We start from the raw sequence: 17,395 nt of genomic DNA, 5'->3' as shown, positions 1-17,395 counted from the left end.
GGCTCATACATGATGGTTCACTACTGGATTTTCTTTAATCACTAAATCTCTTGAGATGCCATATTCTTTCCCCAAATTTGTTGTGGTGAATTATTTTCATCTTTCCCATGCTGAGTCATCCTCCAGTTCCTAGACTGATCACTTTTTAATATAGATATATTAACTCCATAGAGTTTTGAAAATATATATAGATACATGAGTACATAAATGTACTCATATTTATTATCATATGTACTGATACTTATTTTGTAGCCTGCCACCTTACTATATTTCTTAACTTTTTAGAAGTTATGTACTTGATTGATTCTATCTGATTTTAACCACTAAGTATTTTGTATAATGAATAACTTGTTGTTTGTTTTCTTCCAGGGTTATCTCTGGAGCTGTGTGCCATCACCAAGAATTCCTCACCCCATGCGGACACTTTTTCCTTTTTTTTTCTTTTATTGTAGTTTATTCAACAGGACAGAGAAATTGAGAGGGGAGAGGAAAGAAAAAGGGAAAGAGAACAGTAGATAACTGCAGACCTGCTTCACCACTTATGAAGCGTACCACCTGCTGGTGAGGAGTGGGTACTTGAACTGAATCCTTGTGTGGGTCTTTACACATTAATACGTGTTCCATCACCCAGCCCTGACTGGTCTATTTTGAAGCATTTCCATCTGATGGGCATATAGAATCTTTTCTTTTGCCACATGATGTTAAATGTGCTCTGAAATTTTTCTGATTTTTGTACTCTTATTTTACTATACAAATCAGACAAATATATATAATAAAGTTGCCAGTGATAATGAATAGAAATGAGAGTCTAGAAACAAGCCCAAAACCTAAAGACAATTCATTTTGACAAGGAGAGCCAAAACATTAAATGCAGTGTACCTGGTTGAGTGCACACATCACGTGCAACACCCTGACTCAAGTCCCCAGTCACCACCTGCAGGCTTCACAAGCGATGAAGCAATGATACAGGTGTCTTTCTCACTATCTCCCACTTTGCCCTCAATTTCTACTCCCCCATAAAGCGCACACATAATGATGCACAAGGACTTGGGCTCAAATCCCCAGTTCCCACTTGCAGGCATAAACTTCATGAGTAGTGACGCAGTGCTAATCCTGTCTCTCCTCTCTCTCCTTCACTCTATCCCCTTTCTGTCAATCTCTATCCAAACAATACTTAAGTAAAATATTTTTTAGAAAGGAAGGTAGAAGGAACAAAGAACAGTAAGACAAAAAGAAAACATGACCACTAGTCACCAGCAATATTCTGGTGGCAATTTGAAAATTGAAATGACATTGTTTTGAATTAAGTATTCTCTCCCAGATGCATAGTACTGCATGTCCACAAGGTAACCAAACAGAAAATTATGTTTTCCTTCTATCCATTCTCTCTCTCTCTCTCTCTCTCTCTCTCTCTCTCTCTGTTGCTTTTCATGAGAAGGCAGTGTCATATTATCTGTTCAGCTGTTCCCTCCAAAATTAAGGATTATGGCTCCTTCTTTTGTATAATTGTAGAATCATATTTTTTCTGCTGTTCTGTCGAAATAATTTTAAAATGTCACCTTGAATTAGAAGTGTGTATTTTAATGCTGCAGAGGTTGTGGGATCAAAGGAACCTTCCTGCACTGCTGGTGGGAATGTCAGTTGGTCCAACCTCTGTGGAGAATAGTCTGGAGAACTCTCAGAAGGCTAGAAATGGACCTCCCCTATGATCCTACAATTCCCCTCCTGGGGATATATCCTAAGGAACCCAATACACCCATTCAAAAAGATCTGTGTACACATATGTTCCTGGCAGCACAATTTGTAATGGTCAAAAACTGGAAGCAACCCAGGTATCCAACAACAGATGCAAGTTGTGGGATATATATATATATATATATATATATATATATATATATATATATATATTACTCAGCTATAAAAAAGGTGACTTGACTGTAGCCAAACTTGGATGGACCTTGAAAAATTCCTGTTAAGCAAAATAAATCAGAAACAGAACAGAAGGATGAATATGGGATGATCTCACTCTCAGGCAGAAGTTCAAAAATAAGATCAGAAGAGAAAACACAGTAGAACCTGAATTGGAATTGGTGTATTGCACCAAAGTAAAAGACTCTAGGGTGTGTGGGGGAGAATCCAGATCCAAGAAGGATGACAGAGCACCTAGTTGTGGTTGTATTGTTATATGGAAAACTGGGAAATGTGCATGTAAAAACTATTGTATTTACTATTGAATATAAAACATTAATTACCCAATAAAGAAAATTTTAAAAATTTGTATTTTAAGATCTAATACATTTTAGAGGAACATCTTTTAAATGTGTGCAGTATGTTTATTTTGTGTGTAATAATTATAAGGTGTTAAGCTAAATAAATGAGGGGCCTGGCAGTAACACAGATGGTGGAACACACATGCTACCATATGCAAGTACCTAGATTCACTGCTCATGTAGCTTCACCACTCCCTGCAAATGAATCAGTGTTGCAGGTCTCTCTCTCTCTCTCTCTCTCTCTTTCTCCCTCCCTCCCTCCCTCCATTCTCTCAATTTCTCTCTGTCCTATAGCATTAAAAAATTTAAAATATTATTTTAAAAATAAACTAGTGACCTGTAATGAAATGATTGGTGAGGTTTATGAATGAAATGCTTTGTTCAGACATCATACACAAACCTAAATGTACTATAAAATGTTTTTATACAATTACCTAGCCTGAGACTGGGAGTATGGACCGACCAGTCAATGCTCATGTTCAGCGGGGAAGCAATTACAGAAGCCAGACCTTCTACCTTCTGCAACCCACAATGACCCTGGGTCCATGCTCCCAGAGGGATAGAGAATGGGAACGCTATGAGGGGAGGGGGTGGGACATGGAGATTGGGTGGTGTGAATTGTGTGGAATTGTACCCCTCCTACCCTATGGTTTTGTTAATTAATCCTTCCTTAAATAAAAAATAAAAATTAAAAAATTTTAAAAAAGATTCTAATTAATGGGCACCTCGTCAACCATCTGAGTAGATAGATGTGTGCCTGTTTCCTCAGTCCAGAGGAAGACTTAGCCTAGTGACTTTTCAGTCTCATACCACTTTGGGTTGCTATTATTCTAATTACAACGCATGCCTGATTCTCTGTTATTTCTGGTGCAGTAAAGAAAGGACATGACAAAATATGAGTAAAGGATTGAGAGAATCATATTTAGGAAAGAATAATAGATTGCCCAATTCTAGGGTTGAAATCGTGATTGGTAGGTAAAGGATACAGGGAGAGTTTAGTAAATAGTTTGAATATGACAGTGAACCTGTGAAAACAAAGATATAGTGTATTGTCTTGGAACAATGGGTCTTTAAGATAAAGTGTTAAAATATAATGAGGTGTGAAAAAAAAACAATTATCTAGCCTGAAATTACATCCCAGGGTGATACATGGTAAACAAAGATATACAAAAGTAAATGAGCACATTTGGAGAGAGAGAGAGAGAGAGAGAGAGAGAGAGAGGGAGACCTTCCAGGAGATGGGGACCACTCCTTGCACTCTGCTTCAGTGTTACTCAAGTGAGGATTCTTCCTGGGCTGCCTGAGGGGTTAGTGAAAGACCAGGACTTGTAAGTCACACAGACAGCTGCAAAGCTGCCTGAGACTGAGCACCCCCACTCTCTGCATGTTAGTACCAGCCCAGGTTCTCTGAATTGGAGCCCATGGAACATAAGGTGTGACACATTCCCTTTGTCTTTTATTAATATTTCTTTATTGGAAAGAGATGGATATTGAGAGGAAAATAAGTGATAAAGAGGGAAAGAGACAGAGAGGCACCTGCAGTCCTGCTTGACCACTTATCAAACTTTCCCCCTGGAGGTGGGGACCAGGGACTTGAACCTGGTTATTGTGCACTGTAATGTGTGTGCTTAACCAGGTGTGCCACCACGTGGATCCTGTTCTCATCTTTCTCCATTTGGAGGTACTCTCCTTTTTCCACACTGGACATGTTTTGATTATTTTCAAGGCTAAAGAGATAGGCCACAAAACAATGTGGCATATGAGGGTGGGTCAGAACCAGGGACCTCAAATGTACCCATTTTGCTCTCTGTCACTGAGCCACCACCACTACTGTGGCAATGTGTTCTCTGGCACATTTGGGAATGTCTTACTATGAGACTAGGAGACAGCATAATGGCTATGCAAAAAATTTAAGTACCCGGGTTCCTAGGTACAGTCCCAAGCACCACCATAAGCCTGAGTTGTGCATTGCTATTGTAACAAATCAAATCAAATAAATATATTAGCTAATTCCTTAAAAAAACGCCCGACACTTGGTTATACATATTCTTCATGAGGTTGATTCTACTTGCATCCTTTGCTCTGGTGTATTGTGCAGACTGACAGTAACATTATTTAAAGCTCTCCCACTCTCCAAGGGCTAGACAGTGGCAAGAGAAATAGCTCAGGTGGTAAATCACAGGATCTACTTCCCTGAGGCTCTATGCTCCATCCCAGCAGCCATATAGATGTTATCTTGTTGTTCTGCCTCCTCTCTGTCTGCCTCTTGGGTTAATCACTCTCTCATCTCTGAGACAGGAAAGTACCTTTTAAATAAAAGGGAGAGAGAGAGAGAGAGAGAGAGAGAGAGAGAGAGAACTTTGCTTAGGAAAAGTATTATGGATTTAACAATGGATTGAAAGTATGCACTCCTGAGGTGCATTCTACTGTGTGTCCACAAGGAGGTGACAAACAGCTGATAAAGTTTGCTTTGCTGGCCTCCTGCAAATACCAGCTCCCTTGCCTGTTGTTGCTCCTTTGGCTGGGATGTGTGGAGTCAGCTGAGAGTAAGTTTTGTAAATCCCTCCCACATCTTGGATGGGGGTGGGCATCATAATGGTTATGCAGAGAGACTTTACTGCCTGAGGCACCAAAGGTTCCATGTTCACTCCCAAACACCACCAAAAGCCAAATTTGAGCAGAGACCTAGTAAAACAAGAATAAATAAAATTAAATAACTCTCCCACATCTCAATGACTACAGAGAGTGGTAGGCATAACAGCTCAGCTGGGAGAGGGCAGGGCTTGCATGCCTGAGGTTTCTCATTTCATCTCAGTCACAAAGTAGGTGATAACTTTATGTTCACTCTCCTGTCATATCACTATTATAACTCACATTCTTGCCTCTGGATTAAGTAAAGACCTCTTTTTAAAAAAACTGTTTATCGCATAGAAACAAAAACTGAGCTTGGAAGGAGAGGGAGAGAGAAACAGACACCTGCAGTGCTGCTTCACCACTTATGAAGCTTCCTCTCCATTGCAGGTGGGGAACAGGGGTTTGAACCTGAGTCCTTGTGAAAAGGCAAATAAAGAGTTGACTAGCTGGATTCCTGTATCAAACCCAGATGTGCATAACAGCCCTGGGAACCCTGGGGAGTGTCTCTACGACCCCCATCCACATGGTGAATCTCATCCTGACAGGACAGGGAGTTTCTGTGTCCTCACCCTGGGGACAGACACCTGGCTGTAGAGATGAGAATGAAGTTGTACATTGTGATTGTACAACTCCTCCGAGCTTTGCATTTTTTGCCTTTGTAAGCCTGCCAACACAGGGGTCCAGGCTCTTAAAAGAATAAGTCACCTGGCCCCCACTAGCATAACTAAGAAATGCTGACATTCCTCATATTCTCAGTGATACTTGTGTCTCTGCTGAGGGTAACTGTTCCTGCCATTACAGGACCTACTGCCTCCAACCCAGAGGTTTGTCTTTCTGTTTTAATTTTTTCAATTATATCATATTAGATAAAGAGTTTCACACTGAGAACTCAGAGCACCACTTTGGTACATGTAATACTGGGGCTCTAATACAGAGCCTCAGGCATGAGAGTCCCTCATTCTATCAACTGAGCTCTGTCTCCAGCAGCCAGATTTGACTTCTAATGATCCCTGTTCTGGAGGGGGTGATCAGCTTATTCATTCTTAGGATGTTTCCCTGAATCATGGATATATTATTTGGACTCATGTCTAACTGTTTGCCTCTCTCTCATATTTTATTATATTTCATTTCACTTTATTTTAATTAGAGAGAAATACCACATCACTGCTCAGCTTTGGCTTATGTTTGTGCCAGGGATTGAACCTGGAACCTCAGAGTCTCAGGCATTAAAGTCTGTTGTTTGACCACTATGCTGTCTCCCCAGCCTGTGTGCTGATTCTCTATCTTTCAGGTGCCTTAGGTGAATGCATTTGTAGCATTTTGACCCTGTTAAGAGAGTGTATTCACTTCAGGTCACACTGTCGTATTATGTGTAGATAGTCTATTGTTTTATATAATTATCTAGAGGGAGGAAGGAAAGGAGGGAGATTACTCAAAGAGAGACAAGAGCAAAGTCCAGCACAGGCTGATGTATTTGCTGTGGATGGCACTCTGGATCTCTGCTCTTAAGGTTCTAGTACTGAGCAGTCCTCCTAGTCCAATTTTTCTCTTTGTGGTTTCATTTTCTATTTACACTATATATCAACATGCAAAGCTTTTTTATTAAGAGGGAGAGCTGCAGTTCAGAAAATAGATAGTAAACCACCACAGCAGAGCATGGATCCAAGGCAGAGGCTTCCACTTGCAAGTCCTTTGTCCCTGTCTCCACTCCCAGGCAGCCCTAAGTCCCCCCCTCATTCTGGAAACTCAGAAGCAGAGTTGAGTGCTGGTCCCAGTTCCCTGGAAGAGTTCCTATCTTTAAACTGGTTTTCCCAGAAACCTCCCAAGCAACCCTGGGAATTTCTTACACAACATTCTCCTCTCTTTATATTTAAGAGTTCTTTTTTCCCAGAGAAGAAAGAGTGGTAACAGAGCAAAATAGAGAAGACTGAGGTCAAAAGCACCTCTTAGGTGTCTGGATGAAGAAGTAGCCTCAAGAATGAACCCACCTGCCCAATGGCACATCCACATTCCAGGGAAACAGTCTGAGACAGCTGACCATTCCTTCCAGGCTTATACCCTTAAGAGACAGACTTCTATGCAGGAGGCAGTTGAATTCCTTAGAGAATGAATCTGTTAGCATTTACGACCAACCCCCACCCCCATACACACACTGCTCAGCTTTGGCTTCTGGTGATGCTGGGGACTGAACATGGGACTTCAGAGCCCCTTGCATTGTCATCAGGTAGAGCTGCTTAAGAAACCGAAGCTATTTCAGTCCTTGTGATAATGAACAAAGAAAGATTGACCCCCAGAAGTTGAAGCCAAGAGGTTTACTGTATTGTTCATGAGAAAGGTGACACTCATTGAATGAGGGCTCTCTACTGAGAAAGGAGATGGGCCCCGAAATATCGCAGCAAGTGTGTTTTATAGTAAATTTGAAGGAGCTTGAGATTATATCAAAGACTGACAAGGGCGTATAAAATTATTAGTAGTCTGGGCTTGTGCTTACCCATAATGCATACAGAAAAACCCATGTGGGGTGGCAGGGGGACAAACTGCAATCCTATTTTATTTTTATTTATTTTTATTTTTATATTTATTCCCTTTTGTTGTCTTTGTTGTTTTATTGTTGTGGTTATTATTGATGTTGTTGTTGTTGGTTAGGACAGAGAGAAATGGAGAGACGAGGGGAAGACAGAGAGGGGTAAAGATAGACACCTGCAGACATGCTTCACCGCCTGTGAAGCAACTCCCTTGTGGGTGGGGAGCTGGGGTCTCAAACAAGCATCCTTATGCTGGTCCTTGCACTTTGAATCATGTGCGCTTAACCCGCTGCGCTACTATCCGACTCCCTTTAATTTATTATGACCACAGTGTAATGAAGCTGGAGTCACCTTTAGCCACCTCTCTGTCCTTTCTGGGCCTGTTCCAACTGCAGTAATTGACAGGTATGCTTTTCCTCCTCAGTAAGCCAGGTGACATTTAGGGCCTGATTCTTTCCAGTGTGGCAGATGTGTGACACAATGGTTGTTCTTGGCAAGACCGGGAGTTCTGCCATCTTACAATTCGTTCTTAGGTCCTTCCTGAGTGGTGGTTTTCCACCTAGCTGGTTACTGGCAGCATTTTATTTCTTGTAAGATAGATTTGGAAACCCTTAACTTCCACCAAAACAATCAGTACTTCTTTAATACCTGTTAGCCTTAACTACTTAACATCATGAAAGTGTTTTTTTTTTTTTTTTGCATAGCCATTGTGCTATCTCAAAGGGCCCAGCTGCTAGCACACCCCAGGTTTCAGACCCCTGAAAATACAAAAATCGGAAGAACTAGGCCATTTTAGAAATGTTTCAGTTGCTCATTGAATTCTGAAAATGAAGTCATATTGTTTTTCACCATGTGTATTCCAGGTTTCAGGTATGGTCTTTGTCACCAAGTGTAACTTTATATCCCAGATGGTGGGAACACTGCCAGAGAGAGGAGACCCACATCTGTGCATTGTTAGATGCCAGCTCAGGAACTCCTGAATCTGGAGCCCCTAGAAAAGTGACAGGTTACATGATCTTTTGCTTTCTCCCTTTCTGGATGCTCTCCATTTCCAATACACTTTTTCTTTTATTATATTTATTTGGGAGGCTGGGCGGTGGCATACTTGTTTAAGTGCACATAGTACTTTATTTTTTATTTACTAACCAGAAAAATGCTTATCTCTGGCATATGCCCATGCTGGATTTTGACCCTCGGGCATGAAAGTATTCTTACATAACCATTGTGCCCTGCCCACATTCCTTATTTTCTTTCTGTCTTTTCTTTCATTTTAGTATTAGATAAGACAGAGAGAAACTGTGAGGGGAAAGAGAGACAGAAAAGGAGACACCTGCAGCACTGGGGAGCAGGGGCTTCAACCTGGGTTCTGTGTGTACTCAACCTGGTGTACCACTGGCCTACCCCATACCTTTGTTTCAAAAGTTATTTATGCACTGAGCAAATAAGATAGAGATAAACATCTATAGAACTCAGGCACAGAATGATCAGAGATGGCACCTGTGAAGTCCCACAGGCTCATCTTGGTCTCCATCACAAGCCACCTTCCTGCTGCAATGTACTGTTTAGTAATGTCTGATCACATTGGATGAGATGAATACTCCTCCTTAACTGCATTCTCCTAGGGGCCACATGATGGCGCACCACTTGAGCGCAGGCTACAATGCACAAGTATCTAGGTTCAAGCCTCCGGTCTCCACCTGTAGTGGGGAAATTTCACAAGTGGTGAAGCAATGCTGCAGATGCCTGTCTCTCTCCCTCTCTATATCCCCATTTTCTCTGAATTTCTGGCTGTCTCTATGCAATAAATAAATAAAGATAATTATCTTTAAGCCCCACTTCCCCAGAGCCCCACCTCACTAGGAAAAGAGACAGGCTGTCAATACCCATATTCAGCAGGGAAGCAATTACAGAAGCCAGTCCTTCCTCCTTCTGCACCCCATAATCACCCTGGGTGCATATTCCCAGAGGGATAAAGAATAGGGAAGCTATCAGGGGAGGGGTGGGTACACAGAGTTCTGGTGGTGGGAATTGTGTGGAGTTGTACCCCTCTTGTCCTATGGTTTTTGTTAGTGTTTCCTTTTTATAAATAAATTTAAAAAATGTCTTAAATGCACATTCTACTGCATGTCCACAGATGGCAACGATGAGCTCAAGGCCTTCTTTGTAGCCCTTCCCTGCAAATGCTCTCTCCCATTGAGCCCTCAGTCAATCCTTTTTCTCTGATAGAAAGCCAGCTGACAGCAACCTTTATCCCCCTAAAGGTTTCCTACATTTCAAGGGCTGGAGCAGGGCAGGTGAGATAGCTCAACTTCAGAATGTAGTGCTTTCCTGCCTGAGGTTGTAACTCCATCAGAGGTGCTGTGCCATTGCTCTGTCTTTTGCTGGTGTAACCCACTCTCCATCGTCCAGAATAATAAAATGCCTCTTATATAAAATAGGAGAGACTTAGCTGTATAGGAAGCATCCAGCTGGTATCAGAGGGAAGGTACTAAGAAACCCACTTAAAGGTAGGAAGGAGTTCTTCCAAGGGGTGACAGGCACTAGTCTAATTCTGCTTTCAAGTTTCCAAAAGGAGGAGGGGACCTGGGGTTGCCTGGGGGCAGGGAGGACAAGGCGCCAGTAATAGCCCACACAGCAGGAAAGCTGCAAGGTCATCCCTCAGAGACAGTGGTAAAGCTGCATGCCTGCAAGAGGGGGACCCCTCTCTCTGCACTGTTAGTTGCCTGCTATCCAGGGTCTCTGAATCTGTGTCCCTGGCACAGTGAGGAGTGTCATGTTCCCTTGCTTTCTCTGTTTCGGAGTACTGTCCACTTTCCACACTGGATATGGATTCTTCTTTTCTAAAAGTCCTCATGGGAGATGAGAGACAGCATACCTAGTACATCACACAAGTCACCATTTACAAGTGCCCAGACTGCTAACAGACAAGCATGAGCAATGGAGCAAAGCTGCGTTTCTCTCTCTCCCTCTCTATTGCCACATTTCCTCTCAATTTCTATTATTTTTTTTTCAAAAAAGGAAATGATGGTCACCAAGAACAGTGATTTGTAGTGCAGGCACCCAGTCCAGAGATAACCCTTATGTCAAGGGGGAAAAAAAAAGATACAAATAATATAATAGGGAAGATAGCATAATGGTTATGCAACAAGAAAAAAAAATACACACCTTTCATGCCTGAGGCTCCAAAATCCCAGGCTTAATCCTCCACACCACCATAAATCCAAGTTTGAGCAGAGCTGTGGTCTCTGTGTCTCTGTTTCTCCTCCTCCCATTAAAATGAAACATATAACTATAACAAGAAGAATAAAGCTACTTATGTGGGGACTGTAGCCAGAGATACCAAGCCTGAGAAGTCAACCTCGCAACTCTTCAAATTTGGTGAGATCTTTCCTAAACACATGGGTCTACCTATATCCATGCTAGATGGCACATCATTTAACTAACAGATACCAGATTAGGCTAGGGTTTAGGCTACTGGGTAGAGGTCTACATGTATCATAAGCAAGGGGTAACTATATAACTCCAAGTCAAAGTGCTCGATGGTGGTTGAGGTGCCTAAAGAGTGCATTATAAATTCTCTAATTGACTGGACTTAGACCAAATTATCTGGGTGGCCAGGCAGAAAGGCCCAAAGAAGACAGATCCCAAAATCTAATTCTGGTTGGGTTCAACAAATTTTTCTCAATGTGGAAACAACAGAGAGAAAGTCTAAGATCATCAAATAAAGAAAGGACTACAAAAGTTGCATAAGTGCAAGAGAGTGGCCCACTTAACAATGACCCTTTTGGTCAGTATCACACTACCTCATCATCTGGGGCCCTAGTTAGGGAATTCCACACACAAGATGGGCCTAGACTTCTAATGGATCCCTCTCTCCACCACCACTGGTCACTTCCATCAGGAATGTCATTTTGTGGGTCCTCCCAGGACCTTGTCCTCACCATAAAACAGCAATGATAGGGATAGCCCATCCTGCCCTGCCACTCAAGAAAGACTGGTCCCGAAATAAGTGCAGCCTGCAAGGTTCCCATCTATGACCATAAGCTGTGAGCCAGTAGCGACTTAGAGGTTACACAAGTTCTGGTCCTAAATATATATAATATATGGACCCTGGGTCAGATGACTGGGGGTAGTTAATTGTATACACAGAATTTTTTTAATAATCATTTTTATTTACTTATTGGACAGAGACAGCCAGAAATACAGAAGGAAGGAGGAGGCAGAGAGGGAGAGAGACATCTGCAGCCCTGCTTCACCACTTGTGAAACTTTCCCCCTGCAAGTGGGGACCGGGGTCTCGAATCTGGGTCCTTGCGCACTATAACATGTGCGCTCAACCAGGTGCGCTACCGCCCGGCCCCCACAGAATTTTTTTTAATATTTATTTTTATTTATTTATTCCCTTTTGTTGCCCTTGTTGTTTTATTGTTGTAGTTATTATTGTTGTTGTTGTTGGATAGGACAGAGAGAAATGGAGAGAGAAGGGGAAGACAGAGAGGAGGAGAGAAAGATAGACACCTGCAGACCTGCTTCACTGCCTGTGAAGCGACTCCCCTGCAGGTGGGGAGCCGGGGTTTGAACCGGGATGCTTATGCTGGTCCTTGTGCTTTGTGCCACCTGCGCTTAACCCGCTGCGCTACAGCCCGACTCCCCACAGAATTTTTTTTAAGGACAGGAGCTACTCACTTCCCTAATCCAACTTACTAACCCTTTTCTCTACTCTGACACCATCCTTTCAGACAATATTCTTATCCAGCTTCAGGCTAGCTATCAAACTCAAGCAAAACTGCCATAGGTATGTGCCCCCACAAACATGCCTAAAATGGATTTCCTGGCTGTCTTCTACCTTAAGGTCCCTAATCTCATCTGCTCTAAGCCTACTTTTTGGTTCCTGGTCATTAACCAATTTGTTTCAACTTAGGTCTTGCCATCCATCATCCAAACGCTAAATTACAGGACACCATTCTGACTTCTCTGGGCAGACAACCTCACCAAGGTGTCCTGGACCCTCCCATCTTCAGAGCTCTGGCCCACTAGGGAAAGACAGAAACAGGCTGGGGGTATGGATCAATCTACCAATGCCCATGTTCAGCGGAGAAGCAGTTACAGAAGCCAAAAAATTACCTTGATCCATACTCCCATCAGGGGAGAAGTGATAGGATGAAGATAAGAGGGCTCTGAGTTCTAGCTCCATCAGCACCCAGAGAGAGAAGGAAAAGGAGAGGAACATATGGAGGGAGTAATGTTTCCATGAGTGGTGTGGAGGGGAAGAGAGGATGGGATCAGGAAAAAGAAGGGGGGATTATATATAAATGTAGACATATAGCTGTAAAGATGATGGTTGGCCCACATCTACAAACTTAGGGGAACAGTGGTGGCTTGCGGTGAGGAGACTGAAGATTCAGAACTCTGGTGGTGGGAATGGTGTGGATTTAAACCCCTGCTGACATGTAATTTTGTAAAATAAAACAAAATTTAAAGAAAGCCTTCATGTTTACATTTTCTCCATCATGTTCTCTAATCAGTACATAAAATAAAAGACCAATTAAACATACAACCTTAAGAAGCAGAAAGAGAACAAATTGTTTATTGTGAGGATTTCCAGACAGTTGAGAATTTATTTCTAATTTTTCCTGTTTCCTGAGATTCAGTCTCATACACATCCTAAGCAGTTCTGTCACATGATTCTGGATCTTAATCCACAGTTGCCTGTGCTCTCCTAACTTTGTCCATCAGCACATTCTGATCTTCTGCCAGGTCTTCCTTCAGCATCCTAACAGGAACTTCAGACTCAGTGGTCAGCACACTGTACACATCAGGGCCCACTGCACACACCTGCCTTTTTCCCTGGTGCCAGAGAGAGATGCATGATCCTTCAAGTTCCACATCAAAGCTTCAGTGATCTCATGTCCCTGTGCTGACAAGCAAGTGATACAGGAAAAATCCTCACCGCTCCAAGGTGAGCATAGGAATCTTCCAGTCACACCTTAATTTCCAGGCCCATTTCCTTTGGTGTCCTGGCTGGGTCCTCCATTGTTGGATCATAACCCAGGTGTAATCTCAACCTGGTCTCTGCACTTGGAGGCAAGGAGACACTGAAGGGAAATGCAGACCACTCCACAGTGGCAGGAGGCAGCTTGCAGACAGGCCTTGGGTGGGTTGCTTCCATCTCAGCAGTGCAGGAGACCATCTTTACTATGTCCCAATGCTCTGTGTTCATTCCTAAGGTATACCATGGCATAGGAGCATAGGGGGGATGGAGGGCCCATGGTGCCTGTCCCAGCACCCACTCTCTTTGAATAGCCTTTCCTGGACATTCATCATGGAGCTGGCTGATGACTTCATCTATTCCATCTCACTAAACAGGGACAGCTGCATCAGACCACCACCAGAATCCACAGAGGCCTGTAGGGAGAATGGGCACTGGGAGTCTCTGAGAAATATCAGAATGGGGAAGTGACTATGATGGCTCCAGGACTGCATGAAGGTTTGGTTGCAGACCTCAGAATGAGGAAATGATCATTGTAGCCTAGTAGTTCCAGGCAAAACAAGATACAACTAAGGAACAACTACAGAACCCTATTCCTCCCTGAGTTATCAACCTGACCACCCACCTTTCCCACACGTGGTAAACCTCTACTCCCCAGGTATAAAGCCTGCAGGCCACTGAGAGACGGTACCTGTAGGATTACCTCATACACACCTGATGAGGTCCTTAGGAAGCAGTTTCTAGCAAGTTACATATTGTGCAGGTTAGGGGTGGTGGAGTAATAGAGACACCATGACTTCCTATGATACAACTGCAGTGAATGGTCTGAACTCAACTCTTCCCCAGATTTGGGTCTTGGCTCCATTCCCAGAGAGTGGGGGAGACTTTGTTGTCTATTTGTGTGCAGTTATGTTGTCAGCACCACAGAGAGGCTCTGAGCATGCCTGATGCAAGGGGCCTGAATACTAGAGTCTTGAGAAAGTGACCTCACTCCACTGGTAACTGGCATCAACAGAACTGAGAGTTCTGGCAGCCCACCACCCAAATTCTAGAGACAAGAGCCAATCCAGCTCACTTCCATGGAGACTTTTGAATGAAGAAGATGGTCACTAGATGTGTCCCAACATTGGGAAGGTTTGGCTGCACAGTTCTAAGAGTGAGCAACTTTTCTGTCAGCATTGGCATTGTCTCCATTCTCAGCTCTTATATCCTGAGTTATTTGACATGAGGTACCCTGAGGAAACACAAGAGCTGTGTGAGGTGCATGAATCCAGGTTACACTGTGATCCCTTCTAGGGCAGTCACACTCATGGTGCACGTGCATGTGTGTGTGCGTGTGCGTGTGTGTGTGCGTGCATTGTTGGGGGCAGAGAGGTGCAGTGGATATATCGGACAAGATACTGGCCCTTTCTGAGCAGGAGCAGGTTATTATCTTCTAGAACCCGGAGGCTGCCATGTTCAATCCCAGATGGAGATGCAGGATAGAAGGTGAGTTCTGGGGCCCAAGATCTTCTGCCCCATATTAAACACAACCCTTGAGTTGGCATCTCATCCCTTCCCTAACCACAGTGCTAGACCAACATTCCTGAGCCTACTCTGGGGAGCAGAATTGTGCTGATTTCCCCAAAGCAATCCTTAAGAAGGTCTCAGGTCTTCTGGATACCGGGCACTGAATGCAGAGCTCAACACGTAAATAGCTTTATTCTTCTTGTTATATTTATAGGTTTTACTTTAATGTGAGGAAGAGAAACAGAGAGAGGACAGAGACAGAGACCAAAGCTCTGCTCAGACTTTGACATATGGTGATGTAAACTCTGTGTCATCCTGCTCTTCAGCAAGCAGTCACTGTGACCAGCATTTCTGAGCATGAAGTTGCTCTCCCTTCTTCCTCCCTTTCCTGACATCTATCCTAATTATCTGTCCCCTTTGTCCTTGTCTACCTGCCCCAGTGACAGTGATCTGTAATGTGCACTAGCAGGGAAGGGATCCCGAATACACCACACTCTCCATGTGACTGATGAATTAACAACCAGCACCTGCTCTGAGCGCCGAGCTATCTTGACCCCATTGGAGGGAAAGAGAACAAGTCCACACACCAACTGCTTGTCTCAAGCCTGGAACCATATTACTTGCTATGGGTGCAATTAACCTTAAAACGAGGTTTCCCAATGTGGTGGAAAGAATAAATGTGAGAGAAGTAACCTTGGAGCTTTTCTCTCCATAACTAGGGGCTGGGGGCATCCATTGTGTGGATGGCTGACCTTCTATATTTCAGACTTGGAGGGGAGGTACTCCCTGGAAAGGGGACAGTTGTGGTGGGGCTATACAGTGGGGAGCTCAGTACTGTGTGATTGAGGCAGTGGGCTCTATGAGGAGCACTGACCTCGCGTGAGTTCCTAGGACTATGAAAGTGCCAGAGACCAAGGCAGGGAGAGGAGACGGCGGGTGCATGGGGCAGCCAGCAGTCCCTACTCATTAGTCTTTCTGAATTCCTGCACCCAAAGAGGGGTTAGAAGAAAAGTGAATCAAGACTCCCTCAAATGTGGACAGTGACTGACTGTCCCAGCTTGCTGCACTCAAGGTCTGGGTGAGGAATGGGGTAAGAAATGGGTCCAGTCCATACTTCTCCCCATTTCAAATAGTAGGTCCTGAAAAGGGGAAAAGGGAGAGAAAGTTCCTGTCCATGGATCTGATGCAAAATTTGTTTGAAAGCATTACAAAGAAACACGTGAATGGAATGTGAATTACAAATCCTCCTTTATTAAGTTCTGAGGTAGAATCTGTGCAAAGTTGAAATTCAAAAGATATAGCTCAGGGACAGATTCTCCCAAGGGCCTTGGAATGCATACAGAAGGCCTTTCCCTGCATAGGTTCTTCTTCTCTTACACCCCACATATGTCACACCTGGGCCAGCTTCTTGTGGGCCTGCTGAGACCACCAGACAGGTATGGTAACGTTACTGAAACTCCTCCCATTACATGCAGTGCAATGCACCTTTCTTGTGTTCCCTGTCATGTAATTGTGCATTGTCCTCATATCCCAATCCTTTGCATGTTCAAACTCAGCGAAAACAGTGTCTATGCTCTCCAGGATCTCATGTATCTGTGCTGTCCCTCAACATTCTCCCCCTCTAGGAGTGTGGACCCTAAATTATTTTGGGGTGCTGAAGGAGGGAGTTTCGAGCTTCTGTAACTGCTTCACGCTGGCTAGGGGCACGTCGCCTGGTCGATCCACACTCCTAGACATGCTTGTTCTGTCCCTAACCCAACCCTATCAGGGTGAGGTCCTAGAGAGGTGATTCTTTGTAACAGGCTGAAGCATTGTCTGGGATTCTGATAAAATGGAGTCAACATGATGAAACATCATCTGGAAGATGAGGGCCACAAGGTGGGAGTGGCATGGGCTAGGAGGTTAAAAAAACAAGGGCGGAAACAGAAGAAGAGTATGATCAGTATTAATGGACAAAGTGCAACAAATTCTAGGCCCACACAGACATTAAGAAGAACAATAGCCATTCAGGTATCTGGAATTGCCTGATCACCACTCATGGCTTGTACCTGTGACAACTGGGAATTCCATAAACACTATTATAAAATGCTAACTTAAGAAATATTACTAGCAAGACATTCTATTCCTTATGCCCCCCCTCCCTTTTTCTTAAAATTATATACCCACTATAAAATACAAAAGGGAGAAATAAGTTAAGCATTTGGAAAGAGAGAGGAACAAAGTGGTGTAGCAGATGCTGGTACTACTTGAGGGGCTGCTGATGCAGGCTGTGCTGGCATTAATCCCCCAGTAAGGCAAAAGGGGTCTGGATGAGAGAGGAGGTGATCTGAGCAGTATCTCCTATGTCTCTCCCTCAGCAATCATTCAAAGGACCATTAGAGTCCGCGGTACTGTGCTGTGACCTCTGGAGCTCATGACGACAGCAGTAATCACACTTGCATTCTAGGAAACAAGACCAGAGTATTTTTT

General features: G+C 43.6%; 1 long non-coding RNA gene across 1 annotated transcript in view; it reads left to right on the top strand.

The window, feature by feature from the left end:
- LOC132540438 (uncharacterized) overlaps positions 1-17,395 on the top strand; it is a 267,441-nt gene that overhangs the window by 155,962 nt on the left and 94,084 nt on the right. The gene's annotated exons all lie outside the window — the stretch shown is intronic.

This window comes from Erinaceus europaeus, chromosome 9 (genome assembly GCF_950295315.1).
Source record: "Erinaceus europaeus chromosome 9, mEriEur2.1, whole genome shotgun sequence".
Lineage (NCBI taxonomy): Eukaryota > Metazoa > Chordata > Mammalia > Eulipotyphla > Erinaceidae > Erinaceus > Erinaceus europaeus.
This window is presented reverse-complemented; position numbering and strand designations above follow the sequence as displayed.